Source organism: Ranitomeya variabilis, chromosome 3, assembly GCF_051348905.1.
Source record: "Ranitomeya variabilis isolate aRanVar5 chromosome 3, aRanVar5.hap1, whole genome shotgun sequence".
Lineage (NCBI taxonomy): Eukaryota > Metazoa > Chordata > Amphibia > Anura > Dendrobatidae > Ranitomeya > Ranitomeya variabilis.
In genome coordinates this window covers 571,328,568-571,348,571 of record NC_135234.1, presented here as the reverse complement: position 1 = coordinate 571,348,571, position 20,004 = coordinate 571,328,568, and positions in this window count along the sequence as shown.

The window sequence follows — 20,004 nt, the reverse complement described above, 5'->3', positions numbered from 1 at the left end:
CCAGCTCACCCTACATGAGACTCTGGTTAGAAAAAGGAAGTACTTATCCTCGCATCCGCGTACACAGGGTTTTAACGCCCACATAGCTAGACTAATCTCGTTAGAGATGATGCCCTACCGGTTAGTTGAAAGCGAAGCTTTCAAAGCCCTGATGGAGTACGCTGAACCACGATACGAGCTACCCAGTCGACACTTTTTTTCCAGAAAAGCCATCCCAGCCCTGCACCAGCATGTTAAACAGCGCATCGTCCATGCACTCAGGCAATCTGTGAGTACAAAGGTGCACCTGACTACAGATGCATGGACCAGTAGGCATGGCCAGGGACGTTATGTGTCCATCACGGCACACTGGGTGAATGTGGTGGATGCAGGGTCCACAGGCGACATCAATTTAGGGACAGTTGTGCCTAGCCCACGGTCTAGGAAACAGTTGGCTGTAGGCGTTCGCACCCCCTCCTCCTCCTCCTCGTCCTCCTGCAGAAGCTACAGCTCTTCCACAGAACGCAGTCGGCCAACCACTCCATCGGCAGATGACACTGTTGCACACCAGTTGTCCCATTATGGGCCAGCTACTGCCAAGCGTCAGCAGGCTGTATTGGCTATGAAGTGTTTGGGCGACAACAGACACACCGCGGAAGTTCTGTCCGAGTTCTTGCAACAAGAAACGCAGTCGTGGCTGGGCACAGTAGATCTTGAGGCAGGCAAGGTAGTGAGTGATAACGGAAGGAATTTCATGGCTGCCATCTCCCTTTCCCAACTGAAACACATTCCTTGCCTGGCTCACACCTTAAACCTGGTGGTGCAGTGCTTATTGAAAACTTATCCTGGGTTCTCCGACCTGCTCCTCAAAGTGCGTGCACTTTGCTCACATATCCGACGTTCGCCTGTACACGCCAGCCGTATGCAGACCTATCAGCGGTCTTTGAACCTTCCCCAGCATCGCCTAATCATAGACGTTGCAACAAGGTGGAACTCAACACTGCACATGCTTCAGAGACTGTGCGAACAGAGGCGTGCTGTTATTTATTTGTGGGAGGATACACGGGCAGGCAGTAGGATGGCAGACATGGAGTTGTCAGGTGTGCAGTGGTCGAAGATACAAGACATGTGTCAAGTCCTTCAGTGTTTTGAGGAATGCACACGGCTGGTTAGTGCAGACAACGCCGTAATAAGCATGAGCATCCCCCTAATGCGTCTGCTGATGCAAAGTTTGACGCACATAAAGGAGCAGGCGTCTGCACCAGAGGAAGAGGGAAGCCTTGATGACAGTCAGCCATTGTCTGGTCAGGGCAGTGTACAGGACGAGGTAGCGGGCGAAGAGGAGGTGGAGGACGAGGAGGATGATGGGGATGAGTATATTTTTAATGCGGAAACTTTCACGGGGGCACAGGAAATTGGTTGCGTGTCACGGCCGGGTTCTGGTTTTTTGAGGGACACAAGTGACGTAGATTTGCCTGCAACTGCCCCTCAACCAATCACAACCGGAGATTTGACAAGTGGAACTTTGGCCCACATGGCGGATTATGCCTTACGTATCCTACAAAGGGACACACGCATTACGAAAATGATGAACGATGACGATTACTGGTTGGCCTGCCTCCTTGATCCACGCTATAAAGGCAAATTGCAAAATGTTATGCCACATGAGAACTTGGAACTAATATTAGCAACCAAACAATCAACTCTTGTTGACCGTTTGCTTCAGGCATTCCCAGCACACAGCGCACGTGATCGTTCTCACACGAGCTCCAGGGGGCAGCAGACTAGGAGTGTTAGGGGTGCACACATCAGAAGTGGCGTTGGACAGAGGGGTTTTCTGACCAGGTTGTGGAGTGATTTTGCTATGACCGCAGACAGGACAGGTACTGCTGCATCAATTGAAAGTGACAGGAGACAACATTTGTCCAGTATGGTTACTAACTATTTTTCATCCCTTATCGATGTTCTCCCTCAACCGTCATTCCCATTTGATTACTGGGCCTCCAAATTAGACACCTGGCCAGAATTGGCAGAATATGCATTGCAGGAGCTTGCTTGCCCGGCAGCAAGTGTCCTATCAGAAAGAGTATTCAGTGCTGCAGGGTCAATATTAACCGAAAAAAGGACTCGTCTGGCTACCCAAAATGTTGACGATCTAACATTCATTAAAATGAACCACAACTGGATTTCAAAATCTTTTGCCCCACCTTGCCCGGCCGACACCTAGCTTTCCTATGAAAAGCTCTTGCCTGTGAATTACTTTTCTAATGTCTAATTTGCTGCTGCAGATTGTACAGCATACGACATGTTTACACCTCCCTAAATGGCCAAACTCCCCACACGGGGCCGTGGTATCGCGACTTGGCGCAAGCACCCGTGAGACTGCTGTTTGTCTGAAGAGGTGGGTGTGCTCGCTTTTGGTTGACGGCATTGCTACTGGGTCCCTCATAGTACAATGTAGTGTCTCTGGCGGTGGTGGTGCGCACCCAACGTCAGACACACCGTTGTAACATGAGTGGCCCTGGGGCGGTCCCGCCGGCCTCAAGAGAGTTCCCCCCTACCCCAGCTCAAACTGGGCTGTACTACGTGCAAAATTATGTCGCACAGCTCCACCAATCTTTAGTCTATTCGCTGACATCATTCAATGTCTGGCACTGACAATACAAATTTGTAGACATCTATGATGCAACTTAAAGTAGTCTGTGTCTGTGTCCTATATTGGCACCATTAAATAGTTACTGCCAAATTACTATGTCAGAAACACAGCAGATGAGCCCACCCCTGTACCTAAGTATGCCATCTTTTTTTTTGTTTTGGTTGTTTTGCGAGACATTAACATCTATTTATATTTTGGGAGTACTGGGACAGACACTCCTTGCACTACTCCTCCACTCAGCACCAAGCTGCCTGCCCGTGTATCCATGTAACCGCTGTAAAACTGCCATGAGCCTATTGTTTGTTATTTTAGGCCTTTGATAGCCTGTCTGCGGTCCCTACTCCTCCACTGACCACCAAGCTGCCTGCCCGTGTATCCATGTAACCGCTGTAAAACTGCCATGAGCCTATTGTTTGTTATTTTAGGCCTTTGAAGCCTTTCTGCGCTCCCTCCTTCCACTAGTCCTCCACTGACCAGACCACTGCTGCCCGTGTACCCCTGGAACCAATTTTAAAGTGCCTACAGCCAGCCCATTTTATTGTGTTAGGCCTTCGAAGCCTGTCTGCGGTCCATACTTCCACTAGTCCTCCACTGACCAGACCACTGCTGCCCGTGTACCCCTGGAACCAATTTTAAAGTGCCTACAGCCAGCCCATTTTATTGTGTTAGGCCTTCGAAGCCTGTCTGCGGTCCATACTTCCACTAGGCCTCCACTGACCAGACCACTGCTGCCCGTGTACCCCTGGAACCAATTTTAAAGTGCCTACAGCCAGCCCATTTTATTGTGTTAGGCCTTCGAAGCCTGTCTGCGGTCCCTCCTTCCACTAGGCCTCCACTGACCAGACCACTGCTGCCCGTGTACCCCTGGAACCAATTTTAAAGTGCCTACAGCCAGCCCATTTTATTGTGTTAGGCCTTCGAAGCCTGTCTGCGGTCCCTCCTTCCACTAGGCCTCCACTGACCAGACCACTGCTGCCCGTGTACCCCTGGAACCAATTTTAAAGTGCCTACAGCCAGCCCATTTTATTGTGTTAGGCCTTCGAAGCCTGTCTGCGGTCCATACTTCCACTAGGCCTCCACTGACCAGACCACTGCTGCCCGTGTACCCCTGGAACCAATTTTAAAGTGCCTACAGCCAGCCCATTTTATTGTGTTAGGCCTTCGAAGCCTGTCTGCGGTCCCTCCTTCCACTAGGCCTCCACTGACCAGACCACTGCTGCCCGTGTACCCCTGGAACCAATTTTAAAGTGCCTACAGCCAGCCCATTTTATTGTGTTAGGCCTTCGAAGCCTGTCTGCGGTCCCTCCTTCCACTAGGCCTCCACTGACCAGACCACTGCTGCCCGTGTACCCCTGGAACCAATTTTAAAGTGCCTACAGCCAGCCCATTTTATTGTGTTAGGCCTTCGAAGCCTGTCTGCGGTCCATACTTTAAATACTCCTCCACTCACCACCAAGCTGCCTGCCCGTGTATCCATGTAACCGCTGTAAAACTGCCATGAGCCTATTGTTTGTTATGTTAGGCCTTTGATAGCCTGTCTGCGGTCCTTACTTTAAATACTCCTCCACTCACCACCTAGCTGCCTGTGTATCCATGTAACCGATGTAAAACTGCCATGACTGCCTACTGTTTGTTATTTTAGGCCTTTGATAGCCTGTCTGCGGCCCCTACTTGCAATACTCCTCCACTGACCACAATGCTGCCTGGAGTGCCTGCCTGTGTATCCATGTAACCGATGTAAAACTGCCATGACTGCCTACTGTTTGTTATTTTAGGCCTTTGATAGCCTGTCTGCGGCCCCTACTTGCAATACTCCTCCACTGAGCACAATGCTGCCTGGAGTGCCTGCCTGTGTATCCATGTAACCGATGTAAAACTGCCATGACTGCCTACTGTTTGTTATTTTAGGCCTTTGATAGCCTGTCTGCAGCCCCTACTTGCAATACTCCTCCACTGACCACACCAATGCTGCCCGTGTACCCCTGGAACCTATTTAAAAGTTCATAGAGCCTAGTTATATATTTTATTTACTATTAATAAGGCCATGATGGACTACGCTGTACCACGCTACAAGCTAACCAGTCGACACTTCTTTTGCGAGAAAAGCCATCCCAACCCTCCACCAGCATGTAGAAGACCGCATTGTCCATGCACTCTGGCAATCTGTGAGTACAAAGGTGCACCTGACAACAGACGCATGGACCTGTAGGCATGGCCACGGAAGATTACGTGTCCATTACGGCGCAATGGGTTAATGTGGTGGATGCATGGTCCACAGGGGACAGCCTACTAAGTCTGTCTGCAGTCCCTAATTCAAATTGTCCTCCACTGTCTAAATCGGAACTTCCACCTTCTGGCTTTCGGCCTATAGTATCAGAAATTAAACTGCATTTGGCCTTCAACTTTGGTTAGGGCCTACTAACGGCTTCTGCCCCTCCCTGGTGTTGTCCTCAACTAAATAAAGCTGAGCTTCAACCTTCCGGCTCTCATTAAGTGGTTTTTAAAAAAAAATGGTGGTTAGGGCCTACTAACGGCTTCTGCCCCTCCCTGGTGTTGTCCTCAACTAAATAAAGCTGAGCTTCAACCTTCCGGCTCTCATTATGTGGTTTAAAAAAAAAAAATGGTGGTTAGGGCCTACTAACGGCTTCTGCCCCTCCCTGGTGTTGTCCTCAACTAAATAAAGCTGAGCTTCAACCTTCCGGCTCTCATTAAGTGGTTTTAAAAAAAAAATGGTGGTTAGGGCCTACTAACGGCTTCTGCCCCTCCCTGGTGTTGTCCTCAACTAAATAAAGCTGAGCTTCAACCTTCCGGCTCTCATTATGTGGTTTAAAAAAAAAAAATGGTGGTTAGGGCCTACTAACGGCTTCTGCCCCTCCCTGGTGTTGTCCTCAACTAAATAAAGCTGAGCTTCAACCTTCCGGCTCTCATTAAGTGGTTTTAAAAAAAAAATGGTGGTTAGGGCCTACTAACGGCTTCTGCCCCTCCCTGGTGTTGTCCTCAACTAAATAAAGCTGAGCTTCAACCTTCCGGCTCTCATTAAGTGGTTTTAAAAAAAAAAAAAATGGTGGTTAGGGCCTACTAACGGCTTCTGCCCCTCCCTGGTGTTGTCCTCAACTAAATAAAGCTGAGCTTCAACCTTCCGGCTCTCATTAAGTGGTTTTAAAAAAAAAATGGTGGTTAGGGCCTACTAACGGCTTCTGCCCCTCCCTGGTGTTGTCCTCAACTAAATAAAGCTGAGCTTCAACCTTCCGGCTCTCATTAAGTGGTTTTAAAAAAAAAAAAAATGGTGGTTAGGGCCTACTAACGGCTTCTGCCCCTCCCTGGTGTTGTCCTCAACTAAATAAAGCTGAGCTTCAACCTTCCGGCTCTCATTAAGTGGTTTTAAAAAAAAAAAAAATGGTGGTTAGGGCCTACTAACGGCTTCTGCCCCTCCCTGGTGTTGTCCTCAACTAAATAAAGCTGAGCTTCAACCTTCCGGCTCTCATTATGTGGTTTTAAAAAAAAAAAAAATGGTGGTTAGGGCCTACTAACGGCTTCTGCCCCTCCCTGGTGTTGTCCTCAACTAAATAAAGCTGAGCTTCAACCTTCCGGCTCTCATTAAGTGGTTTTAAAAAAAAAATGGTGGTTAGGGCCTACTAACGGCTTCTGCCCCTCCCTGGTGTTGTCCTCAACTAAATAAAGCTGAGCTTCAACCTTCCGGCTCTCATTATGTGGTTTTAAAAAAAAAATGGTGGTTAGGGCCTACTAACGGCTTCTGCCCCTCCCTGGTGTTGTCCTCAACTAAATAAAGCTGAGCTTCAACCTTCCGGCTCTCATTAAGTGGTTTTAAAAAAAAAAAAAATGGTGGTTAGGGCCTACTAACGGCTTCTGCCCCTCCCTGGTGTTGCCCTCAACTAAATAAAGCTGAGCTTCAACCTTCTGCTCCAAATTACCATTTTAAAAAATGCAATAGGCTTTTCCGGCCTACTAAAGGTGTCTGCCCCTCCCTGGTGTTGTCCTCAACTGAACAAAGCTGAGCTTCCACATTCTGGCTTTCGCCCTATACTATCAGATATTAAACTGCATTTGGCCTACTAGTGTGGTTAGGCCCTTGAAACAGTGTCTGCTGCTCTTGGGTTTGCTACTCCACTGAACAAAGCAATGCCGCCTGTTTAGTCCTGTTACCAATTTTGAACTGCATGTAGCCTACTTTATTCTTTGGCCCTATATCTGTTTCCTCCTCATCCTGCCCATTGCCCAGCCACTGCTAAATGAGTCTGCTGGTACATTGACCTAGACCACTACATTCCCCTTGTACTCTACACAGCCAGAATCTGACCCTGCTGAAAGTAAGGTTCCCCTTCCCGCATGTTATACCACCTTACACAGGGACAAAGAGGAAGGTGCAGATGAAAGTGCAGGTTCCTTCATCAGGTGGGGGGGCATACTCGTTGGCGACGTCACTGGCACAGGGCCCCTCAGAGTACGCAAAAGTGTCGCTGCTGGTGGGAGGCGCCCCCGCCATGCAAACACACCGCCGTACTTTGAGGGGCCCTGTGCCAGTGGCAATGCGAACGAGTGGGCCCCCCCTGCTTGCTCAGGATCACAGCACTTGCAACTTTTAAATACTTACCTTTCCCTGCAACACCGCCGTGACGTAGTCCGCATTTCCTGGGCCCACGAAAAACTTGAGCCAGCCCTACTCCCCCCACAACTTTCCCCCAATTCCTTATGCCCAACTATTATTATACAGTTAATTAAGATTGGCAAGCTTCAGAAACAAGAATGGATGTTTTTGGCATTAAAATGGGCACTGTAGGTGTTTTCCTGGCCTCCACTCACTGCCGACTATGCTTCCCCATTGACTTGCATTGGGTTTCGTGTTTCGGTCGATCCCCGACTTTTAGCGATAATCGGCCGACTGCACTCGACTCGACTCTGGACAAAATCGGGTTTCCCAAAACCCTACTCGATCTTAAAAAAATGAAAGTCGCTCAACCCTAGTGGCGGCAAAGTGACTGGAAGCATTATCAGCTATCCAACCAACAACCTCTTGACACTGCTCTGAGTTCAATAGTGGTGTGCTGCTGCGGTCCCCTAGTAATTGGGACAGGAAGGTCGGGCGCGAAGATGTGGGCGTTTGTCGTGGCACAATTTCAGCTTGTCCTTGGCCTCTGCATGCACCATCACGATCACCTCCACTTCCCCATCCCTTGCCACGCGCCTTGCCCATTTTAAATGGAGCACAATATTTTCAAAGTTCACTATAAATGGCTGAATTTGGTGAAAGCTTATATGTAAGCTGTGTGAGGGAAAACCCCAGTTTAAAATATCTGGCCTGTAGGTAACTATTTTTTTAAGCAAACTGTTGTCAATAACTTGTCTAAGACACTGCAACAAAATTTACATTGATGGCTGAAATGGCACAGTTTTGACTGCACTGATATGTGATGCATGTGGCGGATAAACTCCAGTTTAAAATAGCTGTTATTTTACCTCTGTAATATGGAAAGGATCTGGCTGTATTCTGCAGTACCAACAAGCAAATGGAGCAGAAAAAAGCAGTGTACTCTGGATTGCTTTTTATGCAAATAATCAGGATTAAGATAAACAAAATTATTCCTGGCCCCTGATACCTGGGGCTATGTCTATAAATATCTGTGATAGGAAGCAGCAGCCAGAACTGGAATGGATCCTATTGCTATATGCACTGCAGTCTCCACATGTACTGCCTGCCTACCTAGCAGTGATATGTATGCAGCTATTAGTCCTCAGAAGGACTGTTAGATGAGATGGATATGTGTATTATATGTGGTATTCCCACGCTAATTACAAAGCAAACAAATCTCTCCGTAGCTCAGCAGCAACTCTCCCTACACTGCGTGATTCCGGAGCTGACTGTGACGAGCACGCCGGCGCCAGATCTGATATAGACCTGATGACACTGTGCGGCCAGCCAGTCACTGTAATGCCACAACCAACATGGCTGCAGCATTACAGTGTGTGGCACACCATCCCTGCATGTTCATTTGCTCTCTAAAGAATGCAAAACATGCTGGGCGGAGACACGAGCTCCCGTCGAGCAAAGCTGGAAATACTTGTTGAGCTCTGAGCATTCCAAGCACTGCAATGCTCGGACGAGCACCGAGTAGTGACGAGCAGGCTCACTCATCACTGGTGTTGAGCATTCCGATACCGCAAGCATTGGGTATCGGCCGATATTTGCGGTATTGGAATTCTGATACCGAGTTCCGATATTTTCCGTATATCGGATACCGGAATCGGAAGTTCCCAGAATTCAAAGTGCCCGAATTAAGCCAATGAGGAATGATTAGAAGTGTGGGCACATCCTGTTCTGCATGGTGGGCATGTAACTACTGGCATGGCTGTGATTGGCTGCTGAAATGATGTCATGATGCACTATAAAAGTCGCTGTCGCCATTTTGGGCTTACACTGCTGTGAATTCAGTTAGGGACAGGACGCTGTGTTCTGACTGAGGACCAGTTTAGAGATAGCGATTTGCTTCATTGTGCTTTACCCAGGCTAATTTAGCAACCGCTGTGTGAGAACCTTGCTTTTGCCTTGCAGCGCTGTTCACAGCTGTCTGCAAGGTCTCTGTGTGTGTGAATGCAGCTCACTCTGTAGTCTGTCCTCAGCCACAGCCAGTTGTAGTCAGCTCAGGGGTGCCTCACTACCTCATACTGTTCTATCCATTGTCCTTTTTTGCAATTAGTGCAGCCTGCTGCAAATTTTTTCAAATATTTCCTATTAGTGGCTTTCCATCCGTATCCAGCTAAATTGTGGAAAAACACTACATAGGATAACATAGAGGAGGTTTTTTTGGCATTGCAGTGCCATTTACGGCTGTCTGTATGGTCTCTGTGTGAGTGCACATCGCTCTGTAGTCTGTCCACAGCCACAGCCGGTTGTAGTCAGCTCAGGGTGCGTCACTGCCTCATACTGTTCAATCCATTGTCCTTTTTTGCAATTAGTGCAGCCTGCTGCACATTTTTTCAAATATTTCCTATTAGTGGCTTTTCATCCGTATCCAGCTAACGTTTGGAAAAACACTACATAGGATTACATAGAGGAGGTTTTTTTGGCCTTGCAGCACCGTTTACGGCTGTCTGCATGGTCTCTGTGTGAGTGCACATCACTCTGTAGTCTGTCCACAGCCACAGCCGGTTATAGTCAGCTCAGGGTGCGTCACTGCCTCATACTGTTCAATCCATTGTCCTTTTTTGCAATTAGTGCAGCCTGCTGAACATTTTTTCAAATATTTCCTATTAGTGGCTTTCCATCCGTATCCAGCTAAATTTTGGAAAAACACTACATAGGATTACATAGAGGAGGTTTTTTCAGCCTTGCAGCACCGTTTACGGCTGTCTGCACGGTCTCTGTGTGAGTGCACATCGCTCTGTAGTCTGTCCGCAGCCACAGCTGGTTGTAGTCAGCTCAGGGTGCGTCACTGCCTCATACCGTTCCATTGTCTGTTTCTCAATTAGTGCAGCCTGCTGCACATTTTTTCAAATGTATCCTATTAGTGGCTTTCCCTCCGTATACTGCTAGATTGTGGAAAAACACTATAAAGGATTACATAGAGGAGCTTGTTTTGGCCTTGCAGTGCCGTTCACGGCTGTCTGCACGGTCTGTGTGTGAGTGCAGCTCACTCTGTAGTCAGTTCTGCAAAAAAAATAAATAAATTAATGAAGTTCACCAAACACACCACTTTACAGTTGTGTAGGCCACATTAGCTCATATTAAAGTCTAGTCCACACTTTAGAAAATTAGTGTTTCTTATACCTGTTAGGAGCTTTTCCGGAATACGCACACTAAGCCCTTAGTACTTTTCTGCTTATCTTTATCAGTCAACCAAGATGAAGAAGGCAGAGAGTAAGGCACGTGGGCGTGGGCGTGGAGCAGGGAGAGGACGTGGGGATTCTGTGCCTGTACCCAGTTTCAGCAGGGAACAGTCATTCATGCGCAGCTTTGTAGGAGATCGCCGTACACTGCTGCTGCGTGAAGAACAAATTGAATCCATTGTCGGACTTCAATTAGTGCCACATCCTCTCAGGCACAGAGCACTGGAGCACTGGAGAGCACCCATCTGTCTCTTCACCACCTGCTAAATTACCCAGGCAGTCAGAGAGCCCAGGACAGGAGCCATCTCTACTTCTGTTCTCTGAATCTCTTGGCTTGGAAACAGGGGGCCAGCCAAGCAGCATTGGAGAAATGGAAGAAGAGGCAGTATGCAGTGATGCCCAACAGCTTTGTCTCTCCGACTCTGAAGAGACGGGTGGGCCAGTGCCTCCGGTCAGCACACCTTAGTATGCATATGATGATGAGACTCAGGTGCGACTTTCAGGTGCGTACTGTGCTGCCGAGACTACCCAGGAGAAGCAGTTGGTGGAAGAGGGGAGTGTAGATGATGAGGTCCTTGACCCATCATGGCGTGAGGTACAGGAAGGTGGTGGGAGCAGCTCTGATGAAGAGATTCCTCGAATGGCCCAAAGAGGGAGAGGGAGGGGGAAGACTGCGGGGCCTGTAGCCTCCACTTTGGCAACCGTTCGGAGCATGCCTCTTCCAGTAGCCAAAACGGGCGCTCCCAATACTTGCAGTGCCTGGTCCTTTTTTGACACAGTTGCAGATGACATTTGCTTTGTCAAATACAAGGTGTGTCATCAGAAAGTCAAAAGAGGGAGAAATGTCAACAACCTCAATACCACAAATATGTGGAAACATGTGCAGACCAGGCACGCGGTGGAGTTACAAAAACACACTGAAGACCTAGGCCAACCTACAGCGGCACCTACCACCTCTTCAGCTTTTGTTGTTGCCTCTTTCTCCACCTCCTACACAGCTGGTTCGGCTTCCTCACAGGATCACCATGGAAGAACCTCTGGCACTGTTGTCCACAGACCCAGTGTAATTCCACCCACAGCACCACATTCCCAGTCATCCTCACACTCCCAGCCCAGTCTACAGCCATCGGTAGCACAGGCATGGGAGAAAAGGCAGCCATTCTCGGCAAACCACCCCCGAGCACAGGCTCTGAATGCAGGCATTGCAAAACTACTGTCCCTTGAAATGCGGTCATTCAGGCTGGTGGAGACTGACAGCTTCCGTAACCTGATGGCATTAGCAGTCCCACAATACAATGTGATCAGCCACTTTTATTTCAGCAGGCAAGCCGTCCCTGCCCTGCACAAGCATGTGGAGGGACACATAAAACACACGCTACTGAACGCCGTCAGTAGCAAGGTCCACCTCACCACTGATGCGTGGTCCAGTCACCATGGACAGGGGCGATACCTTTCCCTCACTGCCCATTGGGTTAATGTTGTTGAGCCGGGTACAGACCATGCGAGTGGCACAGGACGTGTTCTGCCAACTCCAAGGATTGCAGGAATCCAGTCTGTATGCATTGACTCCTCCTCATACACAAGTTCCTCAGAATCATCGCTGCAGGAGCCATCACAGTCCACCTCCACATGGATCCGTGACCGTTTACCTGTTATGACCGATATGAGCACAGCCGTGACCAAACGTCAACAGGCCATCTTGAAATTAATTTCTTTGGGGAATCGAAGCCACACAGCGCAGGAGCTCTGGAATGCCATCAAGCAGGAGAGCAACGTGTGGTTTGTGCCAGCGAATCTCCAGCCAGGCATGGTAGTGTGTGACAATGGCCGAAATCTGGTGGCAGCACTGGGCCTAGGCAACCTCAATCACATGCGAAGTCTGGCACATGTGCTCAACTTGGTCGTGCAGAGTTTTTTGAGGGACTATCCGGATCTTGATGCACTGCTGCACAAGGTCCGCCTAGAGTGTGCTCACTTGCTGCGTTCCAGCATGGCAAGATCGCGCATTGCAGCTCTGCAGCGTCGATTCCGCCTTCCGGAACATCGCATCACATGTGACCTACCCACCAGGTGGAATTCCACGTTACAAATGTTGGAGCGGTTGTGTGAGCAGCAGCAAGCAGTAACGGAGTATCAACTGCATCAGGCGCAAAGAAGTCTCACTGTGCGCCGTTCAGACTTCACAACCACAGAGTTGGCCACTATGAAGGACGTCTGCCAGGTTTTGCGTTCCTTCAATGATTCCATGCGGATTGCGAGTGCAGATGATGCACTAGTCAGCATGACTGTCCCCCTTATCTGCCTGCTTCAACAAACACTGCAAGCACTAAGGGATGATGTTGTGGAAGAGGTGGAGGATGATGAGTCACCAATTCCATCAGCTTCTGGGCAGTCAGCGCTGCGTGGTTCCTCACAAAGGCCTAGGCAGGGGACACTTTGTGAGGAGGATGAGGAGGAGTCAATGGAGGAGGAAGACATCTGTTATGATCCCAGTGGTAGAGGATCTCTGATATTCCGGCAAGATAGCAAAAACATAAATACTGCTCTAGGGAGGTGGAAACTGGGCTAACCGCAAAACTGATACTAACACACACAACTAGAAGCAGCCGGTGAACGTGCCTACGTTGGTTCTAGACGTCTCGAGCCAGCCGGAGAACTGACTACCCCTAGAGGGAAAATAAGACCTCACTTGCCTCCAGAGAAATTGACCCCCAAAGATATAGAAAGCCCCCAACAAATAATAACGGTGAGGCAAGAGGAAAACACAAACGTAGAGATGAACTAGATTCAGCAAAGTTTGAACTAGATTCAGCAAAGTGAGGCCCACTAGTCTAGATAGACAGAAAATAGATAGTGGACTATGCGGTCAGCAGAAAACCCTACAAAAACATCCACGCTGAACATTCAAGAACCCCCACACCAACTGACGGTGCGGAGGGAGAATATCAGCCCCCTAGAGCTTCCAGCGAGCCAGAAAATCAAATATTAAGCAAGCTGGACAAAGACACTGAAAAATGCAAACGATCCAAATTATACAAAACGGACTTAGCTTTTCTTGCATGAGACAGACTGAAAGGAATCCGGAGGAGACCATATAGGTCTGGATACAACGATGCCAGGCAAGAGACTGAGTCCGGAGGAGACTTAAATAGACACAGCTGGAGCTCAGGCCTGCAACAAGACATGCCTAACACAATACCGTTAGTGACCACCAGAGGGAGCCCAGAAACACAGTTCACAACAGTACCCCCCCTTGAGGAGGGGTCACCGAACCCTCACCAAGACCCCCAGGGCAATCAGGATGAGCAGCGTGAAAGGCATGAACCAAATCAGCCGCATGAACATCAGAGGCGAAAACCCAGGAATTATCCCCCTGACCATAGCCTTTCCACTTAACTAAATACTGGAGTTTCTGTCTAGACATACGAGAATCCAGAATCTTCTCCACCACGTACTTCAACTCGCCCTCAACCAAAACCGGGGCAGGAGGCTCAACAGCAGGAACCATAGGCACCACGTACCACCGCAACAAGGACCTATGGAACACATTATGAATAGCAAATGACGCTGGAAGGTCCAAGCGAAAAGACACCGGGTTAAGGATTTCCAAAATCTTATAAGGACCGATATAGCGAGGCTTGAACTTAGGAGAGGAGACTTTCAAAGGAACATGCCGAGAAGACAACCAAACCAAATCCCCAACACGAAGTCGGGGACCCACACCGCGGCGGCGGTTGGCAAAACGCTGGGCCTTGTCTTGTGACAATTTCAAATTGTCCACCACATGGTTCCAAATCCGCTGCAACCTATCCACCACAGAATCAACCCCAGGACAGTCAGAAGGTTCAACCTGGCCCGAGGAGAAACGAGGATGAAAACCAGAGTTGCAGAAAAAGGGTGAAACCAAAGTGGCAGAACTAGCCCAATTATTAAGGGCAAACTCGGCCAGTGGCAAAAAGGTAACCCAGTCGTCCTGATCAGCAGAAACAAAACATCTCAAATAAGTCTCCAACGTCTGATTAGTTCGCTCGGTCTGGCTATTAGTCTGAGGATGAAAAGCCGACGAAAAAGACAAATCAATACCCATCTTAGCACAAAAGGATCGCCAGAATCTGGACACAAACTGGGATCCTCTGTCAGACACAATATTCTCAGGGATGCCGTGCAAATGAACCACATTCTGGAAGAACAAAGGGACCAAATCAGAGGAGGAAGGCAACTTAGGCAAGGGAACCAAATGGACCATTTTAGAAAAACGATCGCACACCACCCAGATGACAGACATCTTCCGAGATACCGGAAGATCCAAAATGAAATCCATGGAAATGTGCGTCCAAGGCCTCTTCGGGATAGGCAAGGGCAAAAGCAACCCGCTGGCACGAGAACAGCAAGGCTTAGCCCGAGCACAAATCCCACAGGACTGCACAAAAGAACGCACATCCCGCGACAAGGAAGGCCACCAAAAGGACCTAGCCACCAAATCTCTGGTACCGAAAATCCCAGGATGTCCCGCCAACACTGAAGAATGAACCTCAGAAATAACTCTGCTGGTCCATCTGTCAGGGACAAACAGTCTCTCTGGTGGGCAACGATCAGGCCTATCAGCCTGAAATTTCTGCAGCACTCGTCGCAAATCTGGGGAAATGGCAGACAAAATCACTCCCTCTCTGAGAATACCAGCCGGCTCCGAGACTCCCGGAGAGTCAGGCACAAAACTCCTAGAAAGTGCATTAGCCTTCACGTTCTTCGAACCAGGCAGGTACGAGACCACAAAGACAAAACGGGAAAAAAACAACGACCAACGAGCCTGTCTAGGATTCAGGCGCTTGGCAGACTCGAGGTAAATCAGATTTTTATGATCAGTCAAGACCACCACACGATGTCTAGCTCCCTCGAGCCAATGTCGCCACTCCTCAAATGCCCACTTCATAGCCAACAACTCCCGATTACCAACATCATAGTTCCGCTCAGCAGGCGAAAATTTTCTTGAAAAGAAGGCGCATGGCTTCATCACGGAGCCATCAGAACTTTTTTGCAACAAAACAGCCCCTGCACCAATCTCAGAAGCATCAACTTCAACCTGGAAGGGAAGAGAGACATCCGGCTGGCACAAGACTGGCGCTGAAGTAAACCAACGCTTCAGCTCCCGAGAGGCCTCCACGGCCGCAGGAGACCAATTAGCAACATCAGAACCCTTCTTGGTCATATCCGTCAAAGGTTTAACCACGCTGGAAAAATTAGCGATAAAACGACGGTAAAAATTAGCAAAGCCCAAGAACTTCTGCAGGCTCTTAACAGACGTGGGCTGAGTCCAGTCATGAATGGCACGGACCTTGACTGGGTCCATCTCCACAGTAGAAGGGGAAAAAATAAAACCCAAAAAAGAAACCTTCTGTACCCCAAAGATACATTTTGAGCCCTTCACAAATAGAGCATTCTCCCGCAGAACCTGAAACACCATCCTGACCTGGTTCACATGGGACTCCCAATCATCAGAAAAAACCAAAATATCATCCAGATAAATAATCATAAATTTATCCAGATATTTCCGGAAGATGTCATGCATGAAGGACTGAAACACAGAGGGGCATTCGATAATCCAAAAGGCATCACCAGGTACTCAAAATGACCCTCGGGCGTATTAAATGCCGTTTTCCATTCATCTCCCTGCTTTATGCGCACAAGGTTATACGCACCACGAAGATCTATCTTGGTGAACCAACTGGGTCCCTTAATCCGAGCAAACAAATCAGACAACAATGGCAAAGGATACTGAAATTTAAACGTGATCTTATTCAGAAGACGATAATCAATACAAGGTCTCAAAGACCCGTCTTTCTTGCCCACAAAAAAGAATCCTGCACCAAGAGGAGAAGAGGATGGGCGAATATGTCCCTTCTCCAAAGACTCCTTTATATAACTCCGCATCGCGGCATGCTCTGGCACAGATAAATTAAAGAGTCGTCCCTTAGGAAACTTACTACCAGGAATCAAATCTATAGCACAATCACAGTCCCTATGAGGAGGAAGGGCACTGGACCTGGCCTCATTAAATACATCCTGAAAGTCTGACAAAAACTCATGGATCTCAGAAGGAGTAGAAGAAGCAATAGACACCAATGGAGAATCGCCATGAATCCCCTGACACCCCCAACTAGACACAGTCATAGCTTTCCAATCTAAAACTGGATTATGGGCCTGTAACCATGGCGGACCCAAAACGACAACATCATGCATTTTATGCAGTACCAGAAAATGAATCACCTCCTGATGTACAGGAGTCATGCACATGGTCACTTGCGTCCAATACTGAGGTTTATTCTCTGCCAATGGTGTAGAATCAATTCCTCTAAGAGGAATAGGATTTTCCAAAGGCTCCAGGACAAAACCGCAGCGCTTGGCAAACGACAAATCCATCAGACTTAAAGCAGCACCAGAATCCACAAAAGCCATAACTGAGTAAGAAGATAATGAACAAATTAAAGTCACAGACAAAATAAACTTAGGCTGAAAACTACCAATGGCGACAGGATTAACAATTTTTTTTAAGCGTTTAGAGCATGCTGAGATAACATGTGTTGAATCACCACAGTAGAAACACAACCCATTTTGACGTCTATGATTTTGTCGCTCGGCTCTGGTCAAAATCCTGTCACATTGCATAGAATCAGGTGACCGTTCAGACAGCACCGCCAAAGGATTAACAGATTTGCACTCCCGCAAATGTCGATCAATTTGAATGGCCAGAGCCATTGAATCATTCAGACCTGTAGGGATAGGAAACCCCACCATCACATCTTTAATGGCTTCAGAAAGACCATTTCTGAAATTTGCGGCCAGTGCACACTCATTCCATTGAGTAAGCACGGACCATTTCCGAAATTTTTGACAATATACCTCAGCTTTATCCTGACCCTGAGAGATAGCCAGCAACATCTTTTCAGCCTGATTTTCAAGATTAGGCTCCTCATAAAGCAAACCAAGTGCCAGGAAAAACGCATCAACATTCACCAATGCAGTATCTCCTGGCGCCAGAGAGAAGGCCCAATCTTGAGGGTCGCCGCGCAAGAAGGAGATAACAATCTTAACTTGCTGAGCGGAATCACCAGAGGAATGAGGTTTCAGAGACAGAAACAATTTGCAATTATTCCTAAAATTCAGGAACTTAGATCTATCTCCAAAAAACGGCTCAGGAATAGGTATTTTTGGTTCAGACATAGGGCTATGGATAACAAAATCCTGAATGCTTTGCACCCTAGCAGCAAGCTGATCCACACTAGAAGTCAGAGTCTGGACATTCATATCTGCAGCAGAGTTCCAGCCACTCAGAGAAAAAGGGGATGGAAGAAGCTAGGCAAACTGCAGCAACAACAAAAAAAACAAAAACTCAGAACTTCTTTTTAATCCCGCTTCTGCGATGCAATAAACATTTTCTTTCGGCCTGGCATACTGTTATGATGCCAGTGGTAGAGGATCTCTGATATTCCGGCAAGATAGCAAAAACATAAATACTGCTCTAGGGAGGTGGAAACTGGGCTAACCGCATAACTGATCCTAACACACACAACTAGAAGCAGCCGGTGAACGTGCCTACGTTGGTTCTAGACGTCTCGAGCCAGCCAGAGAACTGACTACCCCTAGAGGGAAAATAAGACCTCACTTGGCTCCAGAGAAATTGACCCCCAAAGATATAGAAAGCCCCCAACAAATAATAACAGTGAGGCAAGAGGAAAACACAAACGTAGAGATGAACTAGATTCAGCAAAGTGAGGCCCACTAGTCTAGATAGACAGAAAATAGATAGTGGACTATGCGGTCAGCAGAAAACCCTACAAAAACATCCACGCTGAACATTCAAGAACCCCCACACCGACTGACGGTGCGGAGGGAGAATATCAGCCCCCTAGAGCTTCCAGCGAGCCAGAAAATCAAATATTAAGCAAGCTGGACAAAGACACTGAAAAATGCAAACGATCCAAATTATACAAAACGGACTTAGCTTTTCTTGCATGAGACAGACTGAAAGGAATCCGGAGGAGACCATATAGGTCTGGATACAACGATGCCAGGCAAGAGACTGAGTCCAGAGGAGACTTAAATAGGGAACACCCGCTGCTTAACGACACAGCTGGAGCTCAGGCCTGCAACAAGACATGCCTAACACAATACCGTTAGTGACCACCAGAGGGAGCCCAGAAACACAGTTCACAACAGACATCCGTCCAGAGGAGGGAGTAACACAATTGTCCAGTAGTCAGTGTGTACAGCGAGGGTAGGGTGATGACGAACAGGCAGAGATCACGCCTCAAGCAGGGGACAGCATTTCTTGGCCAGTTGGCAGTCTGCAGCACATGGTTGATTACATGCTGCAGTGCCTGAGAAATGACCGCCGCATCGCCCACATTCTCAACATGTCTGATTATTGGGTGTTCACCCTCCTCGATCCTCACTACCGGGACAACGTACAAAGCCTCATCACACCGTTGAACCGGGAGCGTAAAATGCGGGAGTACCAAGACACACTGGTGAATTCCATCATCTTCTCCAGTCCAACTGAGAGAAGTGCTGCTAGTGCTTTACAAAGCAGCTCAGTGCATCCAGGCAGTGGAGGAGACTCTGCACAAAGAGGGAGCAGAAGCAGTGCCTCAGCACAAGGCAAGACCAGTATGGCCCAACTGTGGCACAGTTTTGTGTGCCCGCCACACATGTCTACACCATCACAGACGGCTCCAGTCAGCAGGAGGCAACGTTTCCGTCAGATGGTGACAGACTACATGTCTTGCCCTCTTACAGTACTCCCAGACGGCTCTTCCCCCTTGAAGTTTTGGGTCTCTAAGCTGGATACATGGCCAGAGCTAAGCCAGTATGCATTGGAGGTGCTGGCTTGCCCTGCTGCTAGTGTATTATCGGAACGCGTCTTTAGTGCTGCAGTTGGTGTACTAACAGACCATCGCATGCCACTATCCTCCGATAACGTTGACCGGCTTACTTTTGTGAAAATGAACCAGGCCTGGATCTCGCAGGAATTTGCCACTCCTCTTCCAGATTAAATAATTGGTTGTCTACAGTATCCAGGTCTCCTGTTGCGTTCATGTTTCTACCACCTGAACTGTAATCCCTGGGCTCCAACACTGCCAGTTGCTGCTCAGAAGTGCCGTCTGCACAGTCAAAACACATGACCCAGGGAAATTGGGTTTCAGTAACGTCAGCTGATCCCCAGCTGTGTATCCGGCAATGTGTCCTGTGACCGCCACGCTGACACAACAACTGAAATTTAAGGGAAAATGTCCCCCCCGGCATTTGTTACTGAAAGAGCCACCTTGTGCAGCAGTAATGCTGCACAAGGAAAAGGTATCTCTTTTAGTTTTGCTCCTTGCACACGCTGAACTTAACACTTATGAAATGTGTCCCCTGATAACGTAAAACCGTCCCGGAGGTGGGACTTTCCTTCGTAATGGAATGCAGCACAGCCATCATCCCTACCCCCTTGGCGCCATGCGCCGCCTCCTCAGCGTTGTTTGAATCTG